Raw genomic sequence first — 21,847 nt, forward strand, 5'->3', positions numbered from 1 at the left:
CATAGCAGTAATACTTTCCACAGCTGTCTCATTTCACAAGCTCCAGGCTCCTGGGAAGCCTTGATTTCCTCCAGATCTTCCAGATGGTACCCAGAGTAGCTGTCTCAGTTGTAAACAGCGGGTGGGTGCAGTTTTGCATTGTTTCTTTCCCACTCTTCCCAGAATGAAGTCTGCTGAATCTACTGTTCTCTGCATCCCCACCACCATTAGCCATGATTGTGAAGATGAAAGGACCATAATTAACGGTTGTATGCAAAACAAGTGTGGCGAATTCATGCAAATATCCATCAGAAGCCACCCTTTGGGCAGTGCTGTTGTGCCTGTTCTATTTATGCGGATGGAAGTCTCCTTCCTATATCCTTTTCATCATGTGGGGGCACATTTAACCTGTATGATGCCTCCTCCAAATGGTGAGCTAAATAAGAGAAGTGGGAAGTAGAAGGGTGACCACTCTCTATGTTTCATTTCCTCTTCCAGCTCCTGAATTCAGTTGCCTCTTAAGAACAGTTGGAAGGCAGATGCTATTTTGAATGAGTCCTTGTGTTTGCAGCGTAATTACATTATAATAGTTGGGACGATCTAGGTAGAGCTGGGTTAGGGAAAATTCTGTATCTCTGAATGAATTGGAAGAAACCATATTTAGTTGTGTCCAGGCCCTGTGAAAATAATATTTGCACATGGATGGGTTTACTGAGGCATGGTTGGGTAGACAGAACTGAAAGTCAGGCATCAGACAGACTTGGCTTTGAATTATGGCTGTTCCCATGTATGTGAACTCGAGCTGATTTCTTAGCATCTCAAGATACATAATGAGATTAATGATATACCTCCCCAAAACTTGGGGAGAGCAAATGAGACAATGCATATAAGGCATCCGTCACAGTTGTTGTAGTTCTAGTTCTCTTTTCCTTTTTGCTGCTTTCCTGAAGCTCCTCTCTTGAAGGAGGGGAGGGTTGAAGCACCCTTTCCTGGTACATTCCAATTTGTCCTGTAGACTCCACATAGAAGCACATCACTTCCTAGGAGGACCTCAGGAACCATGTCTGTGTGGCACCTGTTGACTGCCTTAATTCACCCATGACTCAATTGCTTTGTAACCCACCCCAAGCTTTATTTTTCTTAGTTTAACTTTTCATATGTGGTTCCAAGCCTGACATCTGTTCCTGTTGAATCTTTTGATATAATTGATTTTGTCTTTGGAGAATGATCTTGCCCCTCCCAACCCCATTTCCTGATTCTGTTTTTACTTTAGTCACTGTGCACATGAAAAAAGCTCAGATGGACCATGGAATGAGAAGATGAGGGAATTCCAAGCTCAAATGAGTTAGAGTTAAGACCACACAGGAGATCACATGGCTTGGGTCTGAGATATTCCAGAGGGAGTTTATAAGAAAACTCCTTTATTGGTTAGGATAAACTAATTTATGCTGTAGTGACAAGCAACCATGAAATCTCGGTGTAATTCAGAAAAAATATTTTCCACTCTTTCTACATGTGCAAAATGGGCCAGCAGAAGGGCTCTGCTTATCCTAGTTACTCAGGGACTTAAGTTGGAAAGTCCATCTTGACATGTGCTTCCATAATCACCAAGGCAGGGAAAGAAATGTGGCAAACAAGGCAATGGTTCTAAAAAGTTTCCACACAAAATGATACACAGCACTTTCCATTGGCCAAGACCAGTCATGCAGCCATGCTTAACTTCAAAAAGGAATGAGGCAGTGCCTTCCAACCTTGTGCCCAGAGGGAGAACTGGGATATTTGAGAACATCCCTAAGGACCACCACACTTCCCCATTATACCCTAAGCTTTTCCTTCAAATTCTCGTAATACCCAGACTCACTCTTGAAGCACCAGTGCGGTTTCTATCACAGATCCTGAGAACTTTCTTTTACTGAGCACCTGCTGCATCCCACACACTAAGCAAGGTGTTTTCATGTATACTACCTTATGATTGGTCTCCCAAAGTGACTCCTTTTAAATCAGTGCATGCATGGACTACCAGAAGCACCATGAAATCTCATAGCATCTCAGTTACTTCATACTGATGGAAGGATTTTAGTAACAGCTTTCTCTTTACCTCCATGGAGATGTGGTCAAGAAATGTCTAACATTCCCTGTGACACTGTTCCACTTTAAAAGACTGTAGTTCTTCAAAGTCTACCATGCAGTGTGGTTAAGAGGCATTGGAAAACCTTAGATCTCTCCTACCCATCAATAGCTGAGCCAAGGTAGCAGAAAACTGTGAATCAGAGGCCTCCATACATCCTTTTTCTGACTTGTTGCCATAGTCCTATGTTAGGAACATATTTCTGGGTTTTATTAGCTCTGCGAAAATGTAAAGGAAAACTGAGAAATGGACATTTAGAGCCCAGGGTTATCATCACACCTTTCTGTAACCACTTTGGAAAATTCTGACCTGCTAAGTGTTCCCTCCCAGTTCTTGTCTGTCCCCAGAGCCTGGGTGCCGTGCCCCATCTACCTGCCCAGGCCTCCTTCCCAGTCCTCAGTGGATTTTGTCTCCTGGGGATCACCCAGCCCCTTGGGTATGTCTACCTCCAGGGCTGCATTCTACCCTTTGAGCCTTATCACTTGCTCTTGAAAGCTCTGAATTTCCACTGAATCCCTGTTAGGTCTCAAAATTCTCTTTCCAGGTAGAGAGAAATTCTCTGAGTGTCACCTTGTACAAATACCAAGATGAGCTCTCCCAGGTTGCTTTTTCACACACTTACAATTCCTAAAGATTTTATTATCGTGGTATGAGAGCTGAGGGACCAAGAACATTTTCCTTTCAATGAAAATATACTTTAAAGACATTTGGAGAAGGAAATGAAGGTTACCCAAATGTTGACAGCTGGTAATCTTGTCAGCCTGGGCCTTGAGGCATCAATGCTGCAGACCCCCATCCCTAAAAAGTTCAGTTTCCATATAGCAGGGTTTCTGCCTTCATCAGGCCCCTTCCAAACTGAGGGTCTCCATGAAGTTCAGCCCAGTTGGCTCCCAAATGGTGAAAAAGTGGGAAAACCTCTGAATTTGGAAACTGGATCCATGAGCATAAGCCATTTTGTAGCTACATGAACTGAATATTGACCCTAAACTTCAGTTTCCCCATCTGTCAAATGTGGACAAGATATGCCCTCCCAGACTCACTGGGGTCTTTGTGAGGAGTGAACAATAGGTGTGATAACTCTTTGCACATTCCTAAGCACCTTTCAAAGGAAGATATTGCTGACATGAATGTGTGTTTGAGTACAAATTCAGCATAGGTGTGTATATACATATATACATCCATACACATAAACATTTTAGCGTGTGTGTGTATGTATGTACATGTACATATGAATATGCATATATACATATTCAGTTAAAATAAAAAGTTTATCTAGCTCAAGAATCTTAGTGGTAGAAAGGTTATCACTGTGCCAGAGTTATATTGGCTGGGCCAAAAAGTTCGTTCGGGTTTTTCCACAAGATGTTACGGAAAAACCCAAACAAACTTTTTGGCCAACCCAATAGCATAGGTGGTTAATGAAATAGAACATTACCTACACCTCTTGGGCTTCCTGGAAGCCAAGGCAAAATGGGGCATGTGGCAGGTTCTCTTACTTGAGAGAAAGAAGTATACCTATTTTTCATCAAAGACACTAGAAGAGGTATGTATCATATATATCCTTACATAAGGGGCCTTGAGGAGATACCAATCAATGTCATAATATCATTTTTGCTCAAACACTCCATTATTTCCTTTTCCACCAATGTTGTCATACAGTAGTAAACTGGAATTTAATGGAGCCATTTACATGCAAGGATTCTGTTTCTTGTGCTGTACAACAGCGTTAATGCTATAAATTAATGCCATTAAATAAGATGAATGGACCTCAAAGTTTCTTTCCCCTCAGCATTTTTTATGACTATGTTTGGTATGGGGTCTTTCCTATTGCATAGATTGGCACTAACTACCTGTGATCTTAGGCAAGTGATTTAGACTCTCTGAGTCTCATTCTCATTCAGAAAATTTTGATGCCCATAGTATCAACTTTATAAAAATGTTTGTTAATTGTTTAATGAGAAGATGCATTTAAAAATGCTTATCATGGTGGTTGGTGGTCAATAAACACTCAGTGTTAGCTATCATTATTAGAATATCATAGGTGATAAGTATGAAGCAGAATGTGGGAGTTCACTGAGGAAAGGAAAAGCAAAATCTATGGGTGCACAAACATTGTTAACCCATCGATCAAATTTGAATAGACTGTGGATGGGGTATAGGAAGAGGAAATTCAGGAAGGAGAAGCAAAATCAGTGAAATCCAGGGTGTGCAAAGATATCAGCGGACATGCGGGATGCATCGAGGAGAGAGAGGGAGTGAGACTCCAAAGGAAGGTCAAGAATGTTGTGTTTATAGAAAGACAAGTTCAGAAGTGAGGCAGTTCTTCTGTGGGCCCTTCCTGGAGGCTGAATTTTGGTCAACTTCCATCTTTTACATCATGGACTCCAACTTTTCAAACTCATAAACTCAATTTATCAGGATATAGAGTTCAGAGGAGATTCAAATAAAACAAACCTATAAGAGAATGGTGGAAATAGTAGGCAATTCTTTTTTAAAATAATTCCTTCCCTCCAAAAACTTCCCTAAGTGTTTCCTATCTCAGAACTCTGGGTTGCCCAAGATACCTCACCTTCTATATCCAGTTGCCACCAAGTCCTACTGATTCTACACTCTAAAATTCTCTCCAATCCATGTGCTTTTCTTATCTCCAGCGCCACCATCCTCATTCTGAATTCCATCATCTCTTGCCTAAGAAACCTCAAAAGCCGCCCCCTGCACCAAGCTGGTCTTCTCACATCCACTCTTACTTGCCTCAAACCCATTCTCTGACCACAGCAAGCATGATACTCTATGTATCTTCATTTAACAGATGAGTAAGCCAAAACTCAGAGAGGCTATTGAAGCACATTCCAGAAGCAAGAGACTGACCTGGGTTTGAACCTGTACATGTAAAAATGCTGTTAGTTGTTCCCATGCAATTAGTGTCATGCTTCGTGCTGAGTCATAACCCCACAAAGTGGGATCTGGCTAGACTGAGACCAGCAGCAGCCCCTAAAAGACCCCCAATCCCCCCACATCCACATTTTTCTCTTTCTCCCACCAAACGTGGCCAGCTTCAATCCCCTGCTCAATCTTGTCTGTTTTGTTTTTTTTTTCGCGGTACGCGGGCCTCTCACTGTTGTGGCCTCTCCCGTTGCGGAGCACAGGCTCCGGACGCGCAGGCTCAGCGGCCATGGCTCACAGGCCCAGCCGCCCCGCGGCACGTGCGATCCTCCCGGACCGGGGCACGAACCCGTGTCCCCTGCATCGGCAGGCGGACTGTCAACCACTGCGCCACCAGGGAAACCCCCCTGCTCAGTCTTGAAACACCTGCTGGCCCTGTCGTTAGCATCAACACATAATGAGGAGCTGTACTAATAACAATTATCATAATAAATTGGCCTTTGATTACATCTGTCATCTGAGAATTTCAAAGACTACAAACATCAATTAGTAATTATAGCTAAAAGGATCACTCATCGAGAGCAGGGATCGTTAAGGTCAGGTAAGAGCTGTGCAGGGAGGCATGAGGGACAGCTCTGGCTTAGGCTGGTTTAGACCTGAGGGTCACCAGTCCCTGGGGGCAGGTCTAAGCCTCTCTCCCTGAGGCTCAGAGGAACCACAGTTCTGACATCCCAATTAGGGGACAATTTGTACAGCTGCTCCATCAAAGTCCTGGTGCTGAGGAATGGGAAGCATGAAATGTAGCTTTGGAAGGGAGCGTATAGCTTGTGCCGTTCCTTTCTTTGTGCAGAATAAGAAACCGAAGTCCGGAGTAGAAAAGTGATTTGCCCAAGGTCAAAGCCATGTCTTGAATCTAGTCTCCTGTACCTTGTCCGTATTTGTTTACTCTGCAATATTATGACCATGCTCTCCTCTGTAAGGAGATATTGATTGATTGATTGATTGATTGATGATGATGGTGATGATGGTGATAAAAATCCAACAATCAGGGGCTTCCCTGGTGGCGCAGTGGTTGAGAGTCCGCCTGCCGATGCAGGGGACACGGGTTCGTGCCCCGGTCCAGGAAAATCCCACATGCCGCCGAGCGGCTGGGCCCGTGAGCCATGGCCGCTGGGCCTGCGCGGCCGGAGCCTGTGCTCCGCAACGGGAGAGGCCACAACAGTGAGAGGTGGTCCGCGTACCGCAAAAAAAAAAAAAAAAAAAAATCCAACAATCATTTATTAAGGGCTTGCTCTGAGTCAGTGAGGGGATACACAGATAAATAAGATACAGTTCCTGCCCTCAGGGAACCCACAATGCAATGGAAAAGACAGTCATGAAAACAAATGTGTACAATAAACTCTATCAGTAATCAAATTGGCAGAATACCCAGTCTACAGCTGGAAGCCTGGAGGTGGAAAGGATCAGGAAGCATCTCATATAAAAAGTAACAGTTGAGCTGAATATTGAAAGGTAAGTAGGCATTTCCCACACAGACAGTAGGGCAGTGGACAGGTTGTGTCCTGCAAAGGGAGCACCTGGGCAGAAGCCCAAAGGTTGGGAATTCTGTGATACATTTGGGGAGATTGGGTGTGATTGGTTCTGGGCTTATAGAGAGAAGGCCTGAGAGAGACAGAGAGCAGATAATGGCTGGCCTCACTTTTTTGGCCATGCTAAAAAACTTGGGATTTATTCTGTTGAAGACAGGGAAAATGATCTTGTCAATAATCCCAGCATCAGTTTATTACAATAATAAAGCCATGCATGTATACTTCTTTGCATATTTCAGGTATTTGTGCCCTCGAAATTTTGTGCAACCCAATGAGATGTGCAGAGGATATTGCTACATTCTATACATGAGGACCCTGTGACTCAGAAAGATTAAGTAATTTACCTAAGGAATTTACCCAACGTCCACTCAGCCAATGAGAAATGAAACTAGAATTTGAATGTCTAACTTCATTTTTTATGGCATATATAATAGGTGCTAGGCACTGTACCATCAATGAAAAAGATGGGCAAGTCTCTTGCTTTCATGGTTTTTACATCTGGTGGGGAGCATGGAAAGTGACAGTTAGTAAACATACAAATAAATAATTTCATCTTGTGATGGGTGAGAAAAGAGTGATATGATAGAGGGCAACTGGAGAGTGTGGCAGCTGAGTGGAACCATCAGGGAAGGCAACTTTGAGGAGGTGACATATAATAGAACTCAAATGAGGAAGATGAGAAGGTCTCAAGGCATTCCAGGCAGAGGGAACAGCAAATGCAAAGGTCCTGAGGATGAAATAAATCCAACAGATTCAGGAATTATAAACAGGATCAACAGGAAGGGGGAAGGTGGTAAGAAGCTAGTCAGAAGAGATACCAGTGTTGGTTTATGCAGGGTGATGAAGATAAGGGGATTTTACCCTTAATCCATGAGGAAACCATAGGAGAGTTTTAAACAGGGAGTAGTGGGATTTGATTTAGGTAATTACAAGGTGATCTGGGTCACAAGGGGAGGAGGCATTAATTATCAGAGTCAAGAAAGGCTGTAGATAAAATGGACAAGAAGCTACAGCAGCCATCCAGGCAAGAGATGGTGGTAGTTTCGACCAAGGTGGTGAGAGCTGAGGCCAAGATAACATGATGAATTCAGAATATGAATTCAGAATTCATGTTAATATGGAAAATGTCAAACATATACAAAAATAAACAGAATAATAGACTCATTTTATATGCCCCTCACTCAGCTTCAACAATGATCAACCCATGGCCAATCTTTTTTTTCCCTCTCTATCCCAACTAATTCTCTGTGCTCCTCCAAATATTTTAAACTTCTTATTTCAGTGTAATTTCGATCTTTCAGAAAAGCGTCAAGAATAGTATGAAGAGCTTTCACAAACTCTCCACCCCAATTCCCTAATTACTCACAGTGTACCATATTTGCTTTACCATTCCATTCTCTTTCTCTGTCTCCCCTTCCCCTGTGCCCCATCTGTCTAGTTGTCTGTTGGTCAATCTATCAATTGATCTATCATGTCTCTATACCTAAGTGCTTCAATGTACATTTCCAATACAATACAATATAATTACTGGGAAATTAATGTTGATGTGATACTGTTAGCCCCAATTTTCCCAATTGTCTCCATATGTCCTTTACATAAAAATTCTTTTTAATCTGATTCACAATCACATGTTGCATTTAGTTGTCATATCTTTACATTCCTTGTATCTCAGTCTTTCATTGGCTTTCCTGACCTAGACTCTTGAAAATTACAGGCCCGTTATTTTGTAGAAGGTCCCTAACATTGGGTTTGCCTGAGGTTTGCTCACGATTAGATTCATGATGAATCTGATGCTTCTTTGGCAGGAATACCTCAGAAATGACGCTGAGTTTTCGGTGCATGATATCAGGAGATGCGTAATATCCATGTATTCCATTACTGGGATGTTAACTTTAGTCACTTAAAGTGTTGTTCACCTAGGTTTTCTCCATCGTAAAGTTACTGTTTCTCTTTAATGTGTGTGTGTGTGTATATATATATATATATATATATATATATATATATATATATATATCTTATAAGGATTTAATTCTAGGCTATGTAAACATCCTGTTAGCCAGCAAAATTTCATCCCTTAGTTTCAGCATTCAATGATTCTTGTCTACCTCAATTATTGGTAAGATGTTTACCAAATGATGATTATCTAATTCCATCCTTTTTTCTACATGCATTAGTTGACATCTTTTGTGAGGATGAGCTCTCCTTTGTCTCATTCTTAATTAATTAATTAATTTCTAGTAGTAAAGACTCATAGATTCTTATTTTATTCAGTAGGTTATAAGCGATTGCCATCATTATTTTTAATGCTCAAACTATCCCAGTCTTAGCTAGTGGGAGCCCCATGCACATTGGTTCCAATGTCCTTCCTTTTTTCTTCTCTTTAAGAAAAATTTTGCCGACTTTTAATTATGTAAAAACCATACAGATATCTTTTGATTATTGCTTTTATATGTATACATTTTTCAAAGTAGAAGGATGGAATATATTTTATTTAGCAGGTTTAGCTTGATCTATCAATTCAAACATTCAAATAAATAGTATGTGGCTTCCATTTTTCCCTCTGCCTAAGACCTGCAAATATAAGGAGTGTGCCTTCAGGGAAGTGTACCTATGTCCTTCTGACATGTCTACATCAGTTCATGAAAACTTATTTTCTTTCTGGCACAATATATTGTGCTTTCTCTGCCCAACCCTGTTATGGGGAATGGTACTTAGAAACCAACATCTGGGAACTAGTTGGTGTCATTGCTAATGGATATCATTGCTTTTAGGCTCTATAAGTGGACATAAACACAAGATATGCATATATCTGTATATTTTCATCTATCTATCTGTCTCTGTATTAAAAACCAAAAATTCATAATGATACCCCAATTCCAGTTCAACATCAGAAGACTCATTCTAGTCTTTACCCTCCCCCTCATATTTTAACTTGTTTCTCTGACAATGAAAAACTTGCCTTTTATTATTCTCAATACATGTACTTATTTGTTCAACCCTAGACTACCCAGAGAGTATTTTCAGAATGATTAACCTATACCACGTTGTAAAACAAATCCATTAACTAAGGTTCAACACATGCTTATAGTTCTTTCTGTCTTTAATCTGAGGCTGTATAAAATATTTTGTTCAAAATAGTTCTTTTTGATTGAATTCTTTTTTATTTCCCTAAGGAATGGTTATATATTTATTGGAAATACAGTTAGGTTTATTTGTTTCTCTTTGTTTCTAATTTTAGGTTCACTTTCCCCATCCTTATTGATGTTTTTGTATATATAAAATATTATAACATAGTCCCAAAAGCCTAACCTGTACAAGAAAGTACATACAAAAATATACACACCAGGGCTTCCCTGGTGGCGCAGTGGTTGAGAATCCGCCTACCGATGCAGGGGACACGGGTTTGTGCCCCGGTCTGGGAAGATCCCACATGCCGCAGAGCGGCTAGGCCCGTGAGCCATGGCCGCTGAGCCTGTGCGTCCGGAGCCTGTGCTCCGCAACAGGAGAGGCCACAACAGTGAGAGGCCCGCATACTGCAAAAAAAAAAAAAAAAAAAAAAAAAACACCGTTTATTTGACCCCATTTCTACCATCCCCTATGGGAAATTACTGTCATTAGTTTCTTATAATTTTTTTGCAAAGTTAAAAGGTTCATGTATATTTTATTTCCCCTTCTACTTATAGAAAAGATAATACACTATTGATACCTGGAAATCCTTTTATATTAGTTCGTAAAGGTCTTCCTCAATCTTTTTTACAGCTGCATAGTATTCCACTATGTAGATGTATCTTAATTTATTCAGTCACTGTTATGTGTGGACAGATAGATTGTTTCCAATATTTTTGAACTGCAAATATTGCTGCAATAAAGTATTGTGTACATATATATTTTTTCATATTGTTGGAGGTGTGTCTTCAGGGTACGTTCCTAGAAGAGGGATTGTTGGATTAAAAGGTGGACAAATACGTAGTTTTTGGTAGCTGTTTCTAAGTTTCCTTCCTTAAAGGTTGAATCAGTTTTCATTCCCTCCAGCAATGTTTCAAATTATCTGCTTCTCCACAGCCTCACCAATAGTTTGTGTAGTCTAATTTTAATTTTTGTCAAAGTTATACACACGAAATTGTATCTCAATATAGTTTTAATTCCCTTTCTCTTATAAAAAATGAAGTTGACGTCATTTCATATATTTAGGAGACATTTTTATATAATTTTGGAACTACATGTGTATGTCTTTTGCCCATTTTTCTATCAGTATTTTTACCTTTTCCCCCTCAGTTTTTAAGAGCTATTTATATATCAGGGATATTAACTCTCTATCTGTGATATATGTTGCAATTTTCTAGTCTTTGCTTATGTTTTTGCCACACCAAAAAAAAGAATGTAGTCAAATGCATCAATTTTTTAAAAATTACATCCAGACTTTGAGTCATAGTGAAAAAGCCTTTTCTTACACCAAGGTTATAAAGGAATTCACCCATGTTTGCTTCTAGAACTTGTATAATTTAAATATTTTTTACATTTAAATTTCTGATGTTTGGTGTTTGTTTTGGGCATGGTGTAAAGTATGTATCTAATTTTATCTTTTTTCCCAAATGTCTATTTAGTTGTCCTAGCAACATTTAAAAAGTCCATCTTTGCCCCAATAATTTAAAATGCCACGTTTCTCTTATTTTAAATTTTCATATGTTCTTGTGTCTTTTTTCTGGAAAATCCAGAAATTCTCTTCTACTCACTTGTTTGACTATTTATGTGCTAGTACCTCACAGTTTTAATTATAAAGGCTCTATGCCTTGATATCTGATAGGGCAAGTCCCCCCACCTGGATTTTCTCTTCCAGTGCTTTCTAGTTCTTCTTGTGTGTTCATTTTTTCGTATAAGCTGTAGAGTTAACTTGTCCAGCTCCATAAAAAGCCTATTGGAAATTTTACTGGGATTGCATTAAATTTATACATTAATTAGGGTGAACTGACATCTTTAAGATGTTGAATTATTTAGCTGAGAACAGAAGATGTCTTTCTGTTTGTTCAAGTCTGCTTTTGTGTCTTTCAGGAGTGTTGTAAAGTTTTCTTCATATAGATTTTGCAGTTCTTGCTAAGTTTAATACCAAATATTTAATCTTTGTTGCCAGTGTGAATGGGATTTGCTGCCATATCTGCTGACTGAGGTTGGTTGTGTTTGTGGTTACTATTCACTTTGTATTGTAATTTTATATCCTGCTACCTTTTATCATTGAGTCTCTAAGGATTTTCAGATATACTGTTATATCATCTCCAAACAGATACTCTAAAGTTTATTTTCCAATTTGTATGCCTCTAATTGATTTCTTTTATCCAATTGCACTGGCTAAAACTTCCAGTATGATATGAAGGAGTAGTGGAAATACGGGACATTCTACTCTTGTTCTTGGTATTAGTGAGAATGCCTTAACTAGAGTCCCATTAAGTAAGATGATGGTGTTAGAACTCGGATATATATTTTTATCCTATTATGAAAATATTAATCAATTCCTAGTTTCTTGGGGTTTTTTTCTTTTAATCAGGAGTGGGTATTAAATTTTGTCAAATGCTTTTTCTGCATGAATAGAGATAGTATGACTTTTCCTTTGATCCATTAATATGGTATACTATATGAATGGACTTCTTAACATCCAACCAACCTTGCATTTCTAGAATACATTCCACTTGATCATGGCATTTTATTTTTCTCAATGCAGTGTTGGATTCTGTTCACCAACATGTTATGTAATAGTTTTACACATTCAAAAGTAAAATTGGTGTATAATTTCTCCCCTTCTCCCCTCCTTTTCTTTTTTTGGTATTCTCTTCCCCAAGTTTAGGTGTCAGTGTTTTGCTGGTTTCATTTAAAAATGAGAATGTTTTTCTTCATTTTCCATGCTGTAGAACAGTTTATGTCAGTACTATCTTGTCTTTAAAGTGTGATAGAAATTCCCTATGGAAACATTTCAGCATGGTGTTTTTCTTATGGAGTAGTTCTTTAATATCTTCCTCTGTTTATTCTGTGAAATTAGATCTGTTTTTTGTTTTTATATGTAATAAAATCTATTTTATAAGCTATATTTTCCTAGGAAATAATCATTTCCATTTAGCTTTTCAAAATTATTTTCAGAGTAGTAGTAGTCTAATTTTAAGAAGTTTCTTCTTTTTCAATAGTTATTTCCCTGTTGTCATTTCTTCTTTTGTACACTGGTGCTTCCTCTCTTTTTTCTTTTTTCTAGTAGTTTTCTCTTCTCTATTTCAATAATTTCTGCTTTTGCCTTTATTATTCCCTACTATGGTCCTATTTTTGCTCATTTTTTTGTTTCGTTTCTAGATGTCTGTGCTGGAAATTTATTTAATTTTTTTCATTCATGTTACCGATGTACTTTAATCTAGTCACTGCTTTAGATGATTTTTTGTAGATTCCAATGTGTAGATTTTTCACTGTTTTGTTTAAAAATATTTAAATTTTTGTTTACAACTTCCCTTTCACCTTGAAGTTGCCCAAAAGAAATTATTTTGTAAATTTCTATGTGGAAGGACCTACTTGGTTTTTTTATATTCTTAAAAATTTCCCATCTTATTATATTGTAACCATAGAATGTTTCTTGTAATATTTCTAATCTATTCAATATAGCAATGCTTTCTTAATTAGCTAACATATGGTAAGTTTTTCTGAATGCTTCATAAGCTCATAAGAAGAAGGTTTTTCTCTATAGTCAGGCTGTAGGGTTTGACACAGATCCAGAAGATCTGCCTAATTATTTTAGCTCTTCTGTATCCTTGCCTATTTTTTTGCCACTCTATCTGTCTTATACTGACAGTAGTCTTCTATTATTCTTGTATCTCCTATAGTTTCTACTTCATAAAGGTGATTATTGTGGCTTTTGGTGCATAGATATTCATGCCTGTTACATTTGTTAATCGTGGGCTTAGCATTGAAAAGTGTTCTTTGTTATATTTTATGCTTTTTAAATTGCATTTTACTCTGTCTGATATCAGGATCACTGATACAGCTTTCTTTCTTTTTTTTTTTTTTTTGCTCCCATTCCTTTATTGTTGCCTTTCAGAATTACTTTGTTTTAGGTTTGACCTTTATATATAGCAGATAGTTGGGTCTCACTTTATGAGACATTTTGAAATATTTTTCATGTAATTATGAGTTTAAACCTATTCACATGTGTTGATGTGACTGATATGTTTGGTCTCAACTCTGTCATATGTTCTTTATATCATAATTTACTGTGTTAGTTTTGTAATACTTACCAATGTTTTCCTTACCCTTTTATTTTAAAATTTCTTTTGATATTTAGAAAGGTTTGTATTTTTGTTCTAGTAGTTATCTTTGTTCTTATACTTTTCAGTACGTTTTATCCTCTCTTTTCTTATTTAACCTCTTCCTGGCATCATGTTTTCCAGCATTTTTGAGGTGTAATTAACAAATAAAAATTGTATATATTTAAGGTGTACCACGTGATGGGGTTTTTGGTTGATTTGTTTGTTTTGGGTTCTTTGTGAAGTACAGTTGATTTATAATATTATATTAGTTTCAGGTGTACAGCACAGTGACTGAGTATTTTTGAAGATTATATACCATTATAACTTACTACAAGATAATGGCTGTAATTCCCTCTACTGTACAATATATCCTTGTTGCTTATCTACTTTATACATAGTAGTTTGTATCTGGTAATCCCATACCCCTAGTTTGTACCTTCTCCCTTCCTTCCACTGTGAAATGGTCACCATAATGAAGCTAATTAACACATTCATCACCGCTCACAGTTACCATTGTGGGTGGTAAGAACACTTAAGATCTACTCTCTTAGCAAATTTCAAGTTTGAAAAACAGTAATATACAAATCTCCAGAACTTATTCATCCTATGTAACTCTTGGATCAACATCTCCCCATTTCCTCTACACTTTAGCTGCTGCATCCACTACTCTCTGATTTTATAAGTTCGACTTTATCAGATTCCACATGTAAGTGAAATCATGCATTACTTGTCCTTCTGTGTCTGGCTTATTTCACTTAGCCTAATGTCCTCCAGGTTCATCCATGTTGTTGCAAATGACAGGTTCTCCTTCTGTTTAGAATAATAGTCCATTGTCTATATCTACCACATTTTCTTCTCCCTGGTCCTAGCTGCTACCTCCAGACCATTCAGCCATGCTGATCCCCTCTGTTTTCTGGTTGGGACAAAAAAGAAATGGGCCTCTTGAGCAGCATCTTACATAGCTGGGGAGGTGGGTCACTCATGATGTTCTCCTTTCCCCCATGGGGTCTCTCTTGCCACTGAGCTGTGCCACTTTGGGGGACAGATGACACATGTAAAGTGAAACTGTTCTTTTTACCCTCCTCAATGCTTCTATTATCAGAGTTTTTGCTCCAGTGGGGTGCTGGGACCTCTCTTCTGGACTTTCAAGTTCCCACAAAGGCACTCTCATCCATGGGTGTCAAAATTATGTTTCTGGGGGACGATGAGTGTGAAAGTTTATTCTGCCATCTTGCAGACATCATTGCTTTGTCAGTTTTTGACGGTATCCACTGACTTTCATCTCTTGCCTGTACGACAATCAGAGTGAACTTACTCTGCTCTCCTCTTTCCCTATTTCTTCTCTTTCTCATTTTTACTTGCATTATTTTTACAAGAAAGTAAAACATTTATATATTCTGCTTTCAGCCACGTCCCTACCTTGTTTTAGTCTTAGATTTACAATTAAATATATTAAACGCTTTCCATCAGTCCTTTTGCCAAAATTTCTTCAGTCATCTCTTTGTTGAATGAAGTTTATCCTCTGGCATATTTGTCAAGAAAGACTCATGAGTACAGGAATCTCTGAGTGATTCAATGTTGCAAGTTATTTTTCTATAGCTTTGATAATTGAAAGATACTTGGCTAACTATAAAATCCTTGGTTCATAATTTCTTTCTTTGAGTTCTTGAAAATGCTGCTCCATATTTCTCCGCCTTGTATGTTGCTTTGGAGACATCTCATGGCAGCCTCATTCTCTTGCCCTTGTAAATTGTTTGATCCTTTTTGCCTGGAGTCCTTGAGACTTTTTTTTTTTTAAGTTAAACAGTTTTGCTAGGATCTTGAAATTGATCTTTCAGGCCTTTGAGTCCTTTCAATATGTAGGCTCAGGTCATCTCTTAATACCAGACATTTTCCTCAGATTATTGTTATAAATCTTTGCTTAGTTAATTACTTAATCTGTCTTCTCAGGGATTTCAAGTGGACATATATTGGATCTTCTCTGTCTTCTCTTTAAGCCACTTTTTCACTGACTCTTGTTACATTTTTCTCTATCTCATTTTCATTCCCTTGGCTGTCTTTCTCTTTCTTCAATGCCCCTTATTAAAAATTTCCTTTGGGGACTTCCCTGGTGGCGCAGTGGTTAAGAATCCACCTGCCAATGCAGGGGATGCGGGTTCAAGCCCTGGTCCGGGAAGATCCCACATGCCACGGAGCAACGAAGCCCGTGTGCGACAACTGCTGAGCCTGCACTCTAGAGCCCGCGAGCCACAACTACTGAGCCTGTGTGCCACAACTACTGAAGCCCGTGCGCCTAGAGCCTGTGCTCTGCAACAAAAGAAGCCACTGCAATGAGAAGCCCACACACCTCAATGAAGAGTAGCCCCTGCTCACCACAACTAGAGAAAGCCCGCACGCAGCAACGAAGACCCAACAAAGCCAAAAAAATTTTTTTAATTAGAAATAAAATTTCCTTTGGACACCTTGTAATTTAATAATTTAATCTTCATTTCTGATCACTTTTGGTTTTGTTTTCTTTTTTGTTTGTTTGTTTTTTGTTTTTTCCTCTGAGTTCAATCAACTCTTTTTTCCTAGTTCTTTTATGTTTCAGTTATTAATCTTTGCATTTCTAATTCAAAGTTGTTTGAGGAAATTTAATTCAGTTTGGAGTATTATTGTGTTACAGATTCTTTTCTGGTTTGTAATTTTTTTGGAGGGGGTTTGTATTTCTATCAGTTGGGATGTTTTGATTTTTATTTTCTGTTCTCTTCGTATAGCAGCTTTATTTGGCTTCTTCCATTTATTCATTTTGTCGGTTTGAGGTTCAGAAACACACTATTCTGATAAGGTAGTGAAGTATGTTTGTTTTAATGTATGACTGAATTTTTTGCATCATGGGGGATGGGTGGTTATGTGCTCTCTGACTTGTCACTGTTGCTCTTCTCTTTTAATGTACAGAGTCTTAAAATTTCCCCTTTTGCCTCTTTCCCTTTCATCATCCAATCTCCCAAGGACACTTCTCCCTTCTTTTTACCCTATTTTCCCCCATAAGTGATACCTATGGAAGATTACCACCTTGAATTATGTGTGCTTTCAGGTTTTCACATAGTCATTTCCTTATTCTAGCAGGATTCTCTTTCAGAATTTTCACAAATAGGAACTTGGTCTTTCTGAAGATCGTTTTATAAAATCTTACAGCCTCTACTACCTTACCTTTTTTCTCTTTCATGTTATTTTTTCCGTACAGCCCTGGCTCTCCACAAAGGCTTGTGTTGAGATCCTTAGAAATAGTTCATTCAACTGCAGTGCTTGTTCTTCTACTAACAGGGACTATGAAGTTTTGAGGGTTCTATTTTTTTTTTTATTCTTTTTTGGTCTGCATTGGGTCTTCGTTGCAGCACACGGGCGTTCTCTAGTTGGGGTGAGCAGGGGCTACTCTTCGTTGTGGTGCGTGGGCTTCTCATTGCGGTAGCTACTGTTGTTGTGGAGTATGGGCTCTAGGCGCACAGGCTCAGTAGTTGTGCACGGGCTTAGTTGCTCCGCGGCATGTGGGATCTTCCCAGACCAGGGCTGGAACCCGTGTCCCCTGCATTGGCAGGTGGCTTCTTAACCACTGCGCCACCAGGGAATCCCCTCTATGTATTTTAATGATGTTGAGGTTGTGAGTTTTGTATAGCTTTATTTTTTTCTTGTTTTCCTGTGCTGTTTTTTTGAAGGATATGTGGAGAGACCTGATTTTAGATGGTTATCATTTTCTTCAACTACTAAGAGCCAGCAGGAATTGACTATGGATTGGTTGTGGGAAATTATGGAACTAAAAGAATTCAAGGATGACTCCTAGGTTTTTTACTTAGTCAACCGAGTAGATAATGGTAACATTTCCTGAAATGAGGAAAACTGGTGTGTGCATAAGGCCTGGAGTACAAGTGAAGAGAGTAACAGAATTATCTTCTGGAGGTTTGTAAATTTGTTATGAGTATATGGATATATGAGCCTGGATCTCTGGAATACCATTGTTAGAAATAGAAATTTGAGCATTACAAGGGTTCAGTACTTAAAGCCTTGTAACTAAATGTAATCTCTTAGTGAGGAAATTGGGATACAGATGAAAGAGGATATAAAATGAGACCACTCCAGTGTTTGGAGGTCAAGCAGATGATAAATGTCTAACCAAATAAAATAAAATTTAAATTTAAAAAAGAGGATTAGGAACAGACGGTGAGGTAGGAGAAAAACCTAGAGAGTAGAGTGACCTAAAAGGCAAGAGGAGAAAAAGAGTCAAAGAGAAAGTGTCAGTTGCAACTAATATTGATGAGAAATTAAGGAAGATGGGGTTGGGGCAGTGACCTTTGGAGTTGACCATATGAAAGTCTTTGTCGACCCGATGAGAGCAATCAGATTGAGGTGAGTTCCAGAGAGCTGGTGAGGTAAGACAATCAAGTCTGCATCTAGAAAGAGAGCACAAAATATTTTCAGAGCTTGAGTTTAATCGGGAGTTTTCTGGGCTTGCATGTTACTTGGGAGTTTCGTCCCGTAGAGTCGGGCTCAGGGCCCTGGCTATTGCCTGAAGCAGAGCCTAGTGCCTTCCAGGAAGATCTGATAGGGTTGGTGATGAATGTGTATCCAGTTAGAAGAGTATGCCACCAAGAGCCAGCTCTCCTGCATCCTGCAGCTCTACTTTGCCTTGTGTTAGTGACTGAAGATCTGCAGATTACAGCATGCATGCTTATTAGGGAGTTATATTTCAGAGGGTACCCTGGCCCTTTCATGCCTTAAAAGGCATTCCTCACTCAATTTTTTCCAGAGGATGAGCCTGCCAGGTGACCTGGTTGTAATGGTTCTGGGCCGCTCAGTTTCCAGAGCCTCTCTTCTTCCCTTTTCCATCCCTGGCTTTCTGATTGCTCAGGGTCCTGTTTCAAGTCAAAACAGAATTCCTTCATACAAATTGCTTGGCCTGTTTTTCAAAATGTGGCTGTGCTCCACATCACTGTGCCTGTGAACAAGCCAAGAAAGCAGAGCGTCTGACCTCAGTGGCAAAAACATATTTGCCAACAGACACCTCAGAAAACAAGGCCATTTACTTCAAGGTTACTTTGTTTGTCTTACTATCCGTGTAACCTTGGGAAATTGTATGTAATCTTGTTTCATTAGAGAGAAAAAGGGAACATTGTGATATTCATCACATAGCCTTGCTACAAGAATGAAAAATGAAATGTTCGAAATAGGTACCTTAAGAAAAGGGAAACTTCCTCTTTTTTTTTTTTTTTTTTTTCTTAGTGATGCTTTCAGGGACTGACATGCTAAGTGGATGAGCCACACCGAGGCCAAACAACAGCTTAGGGATCAGGGCCATGGAAGAGCATCACAGGAAATTGGGCTGCAAAGAGACTAGACTGAGGACCCAGTGGGTATCATCAATACCAGAAGCATGGGGCAGGGTGAGGTGGTGGGAGGACCCTGGGATCAAGCAGAGCCAAGATACGCTTTGCAAAGGTTTGGGGGCGGGGGGCGGGATCTCTGTAGCCAGGCTCTCTCTCCTGGTCCAAGCCACTACCATCATCTCTACCACCACACTCTCCCCACCAACTAGTTTCTCTTGCACCGGAAGTCTATTCTCTGTACCACAGTCTCTACATTTTGGAAAATGAAAGTCTGAAAATTTTATTCTTCCTCCTCATAACTGGAAGCAACCTTAGAATATCCCGCCTACTCTACCAAAGTGGCCTTCTCCATCCCTTTCTCTGTCATTTGATTGGTGGGAAAATTGAGCCACAGAGAGGGGCAGTGAGTTGCTCAGTGTCACACAGCACTGGCAGATCCTTGAGTAGAAGCAGGTCTCAACAGAAGCACAACAGTTAGGGCATTATATTCTGTCCCAAAGTGACATATTCCTGTGTGCAGATTTGCAAGTCTAGAGTGGGAAATGGAATGTGAGTGAGGTTAAAATAATGGGGACATGAAATTGTATTGTACTGTGGAGATGGAACGGAAAATATACCAAATACTTTTCCTTTTCCCAAAGGCTTACATAAGCTTGGCACAAGGAAAGTACTCATTTTCTTTTTACGGAACCAATTGGGAACTTTGAGTTAATGCCCACAGGCCAGACTTCCCAAATGATCAAATGCAGAATTTCAAGCATGTTCCTGACTTGCTTGCTAACAATTCAGTCACCCAGAAGGCCAAGAGAGTGACTCAGGACTTTGTTATTCTGTACTTGATTCTAACCAACAAAGACAAATTGGTTATGGAATTAAAGATGTCAGGAAGTTGGGAGAAAGCAGATTATGTCAGAGTCATGTTTGTGAGAGCCAAGGATAGTTAAACATAATCAGCTGTGTGCTCTAGATGATAGAAAATAGATGAATAGATTCGGGTGGAGGAGGTGGTATTGGGAAATGGCTCACTTTCAGGCATGCAACTGTGGAAGGGAAGATGATTCTAAGGAGAATTAGAAAGTTCTACGAACGACTCAATGAGGAAGAAGGCAGTAGAATAAACCATGTGGCTACCCAATATTCCCTTTAATGTGACACATTTTAAAGCGAACATTTCCTCAAAAGACACATTAGCCTTCACCTTTGTGGAGAGAAAGTGACCCAGAAGGAGCATGATGGGTATTAGTTCAAAGGCCTCGAATTCTTATCGTATGAGGAATTGTTGAAGAAGAAGAAGGTTCATGAATCTGAGAACTGTCTTTCAATATCAAGACATCTTTCCTATACAAGCAAAGGCAGACCTTCTGTCGTCTGCAGAACAGAATCAAGACCACTGGGGAGTCACACTTGGGTTTAATAGGAGTGACAATTCCTAGCATTTGGAGGTGTGCATGGATAAAATAGACTCTGCTGTAGACATTATCATTGCTTCTCTTCTTGGTGCCTGGAGGACTCCATTTCCTACCTCACTAAAGTCAGGCATGGCCCTGTGAGTGGCTCTAGCTGATGAAACCTGAGTCAAAGTAAAAGTGTTACTTCTGATAGTTGCCAGTGCTTTAACTCTTCATCATGCTTGTCTCCTGCATCAGTGAACACTGAAGCGTTGTGTTAAAATGGAGGTACCAGCCTTGGTCTTTGTGACTACAATGATTAGAGTATCCCCTAACCACCACCATTACCTCACCCTCAGACCCAGCCATACGCCTACATTGGACATGTAGCTTGAGTGGAAAATAAACCTTTGCTGTTTTTAGCCCCTGAATTTCATGGGTTTTATTACTTCTGCATAATCCTGACTAGCTCAGTGTCTTCAAGATGCAGTGGTTCCTTACGTGTGAGCATTAGCAAGATAGGCATTGGATTCTTGAGCCTCACACACTTGCATTCTTTGCTTTTTTTTTTCTAACATCTTTATTGGAGTGTAATTGCTTTACAGTGGTGTGTTAGTTTCTGCTTTTATAACAAAGTGAATCAGCTATATGTACACATATGTTCCCATATCTCCTCCCCCTTGCGTCTCCCTCCCTCCCACCCTCCATATCACACCCCTCTAGGTGGTCACAAAGCACCGAGCTGATCTCCCTGTGCTATGCGGCTGCTTCCCACTAGCTATCTATTTTACGTTTGGTAGTGTCTATATGTCCATGCCACTCTCTCACTTTGTCACAGCTTACCCTTCCCCCTTCCCATATCCTCAAGTCCATTCTCTAGTAGGTCTGTGTCTTTATTCCTGTCTTGCCCCTAGGTTCTTCATGACCTTTTGTTTTCTCTTAGATTCCATATGTATGTGTTAGCATACAGTATTTGTTTTGCAGTTCTATTTACAATAGCCAGGACATGGAAGCAACCTAAGTGTCCATCAACAGATGAATGGATAAAGAATATGTGGCACATATATACAGTGGAATATTACTCAGCCATAAAAAGAAACGAAATTGAGTTATTTGTAGTGAGGTGGATGGACCTAGAGTCTGTCATACAGAGTAAAGTAAGTCAGAAAGAGAAAAGCATTCTTTGCTTTTTATTTTCCTTTGCTACACAATATTCAGACCCTTACTGGAGGTATAACTTAGTCAA

The 21,847-nt window shown here is 39.4% G+C and overlaps 1 protein-coding gene across 1 annotated transcript in view; it reads left to right on the forward strand.

The window, feature by feature from the left end:
• PTPRT (protein tyrosine phosphatase receptor type T) overlaps positions 1–21,847 on the forward strand; it is a gene marked incomplete at both ends in the record, with an annotated part of 1,089,241 nt that overhangs the window by 848,404 nt on the left and 218,990 nt on the right.

Source organism: Mesoplodon bidens (assembly GCF_964165515.1).
Source record: "Mesoplodon bidens genome assembly, chromosome: 15".
Lineage (NCBI taxonomy): Eukaryota > Metazoa > Chordata > Mammalia > Artiodactyla > Ziphiidae > Mesoplodon > Mesoplodon bidens.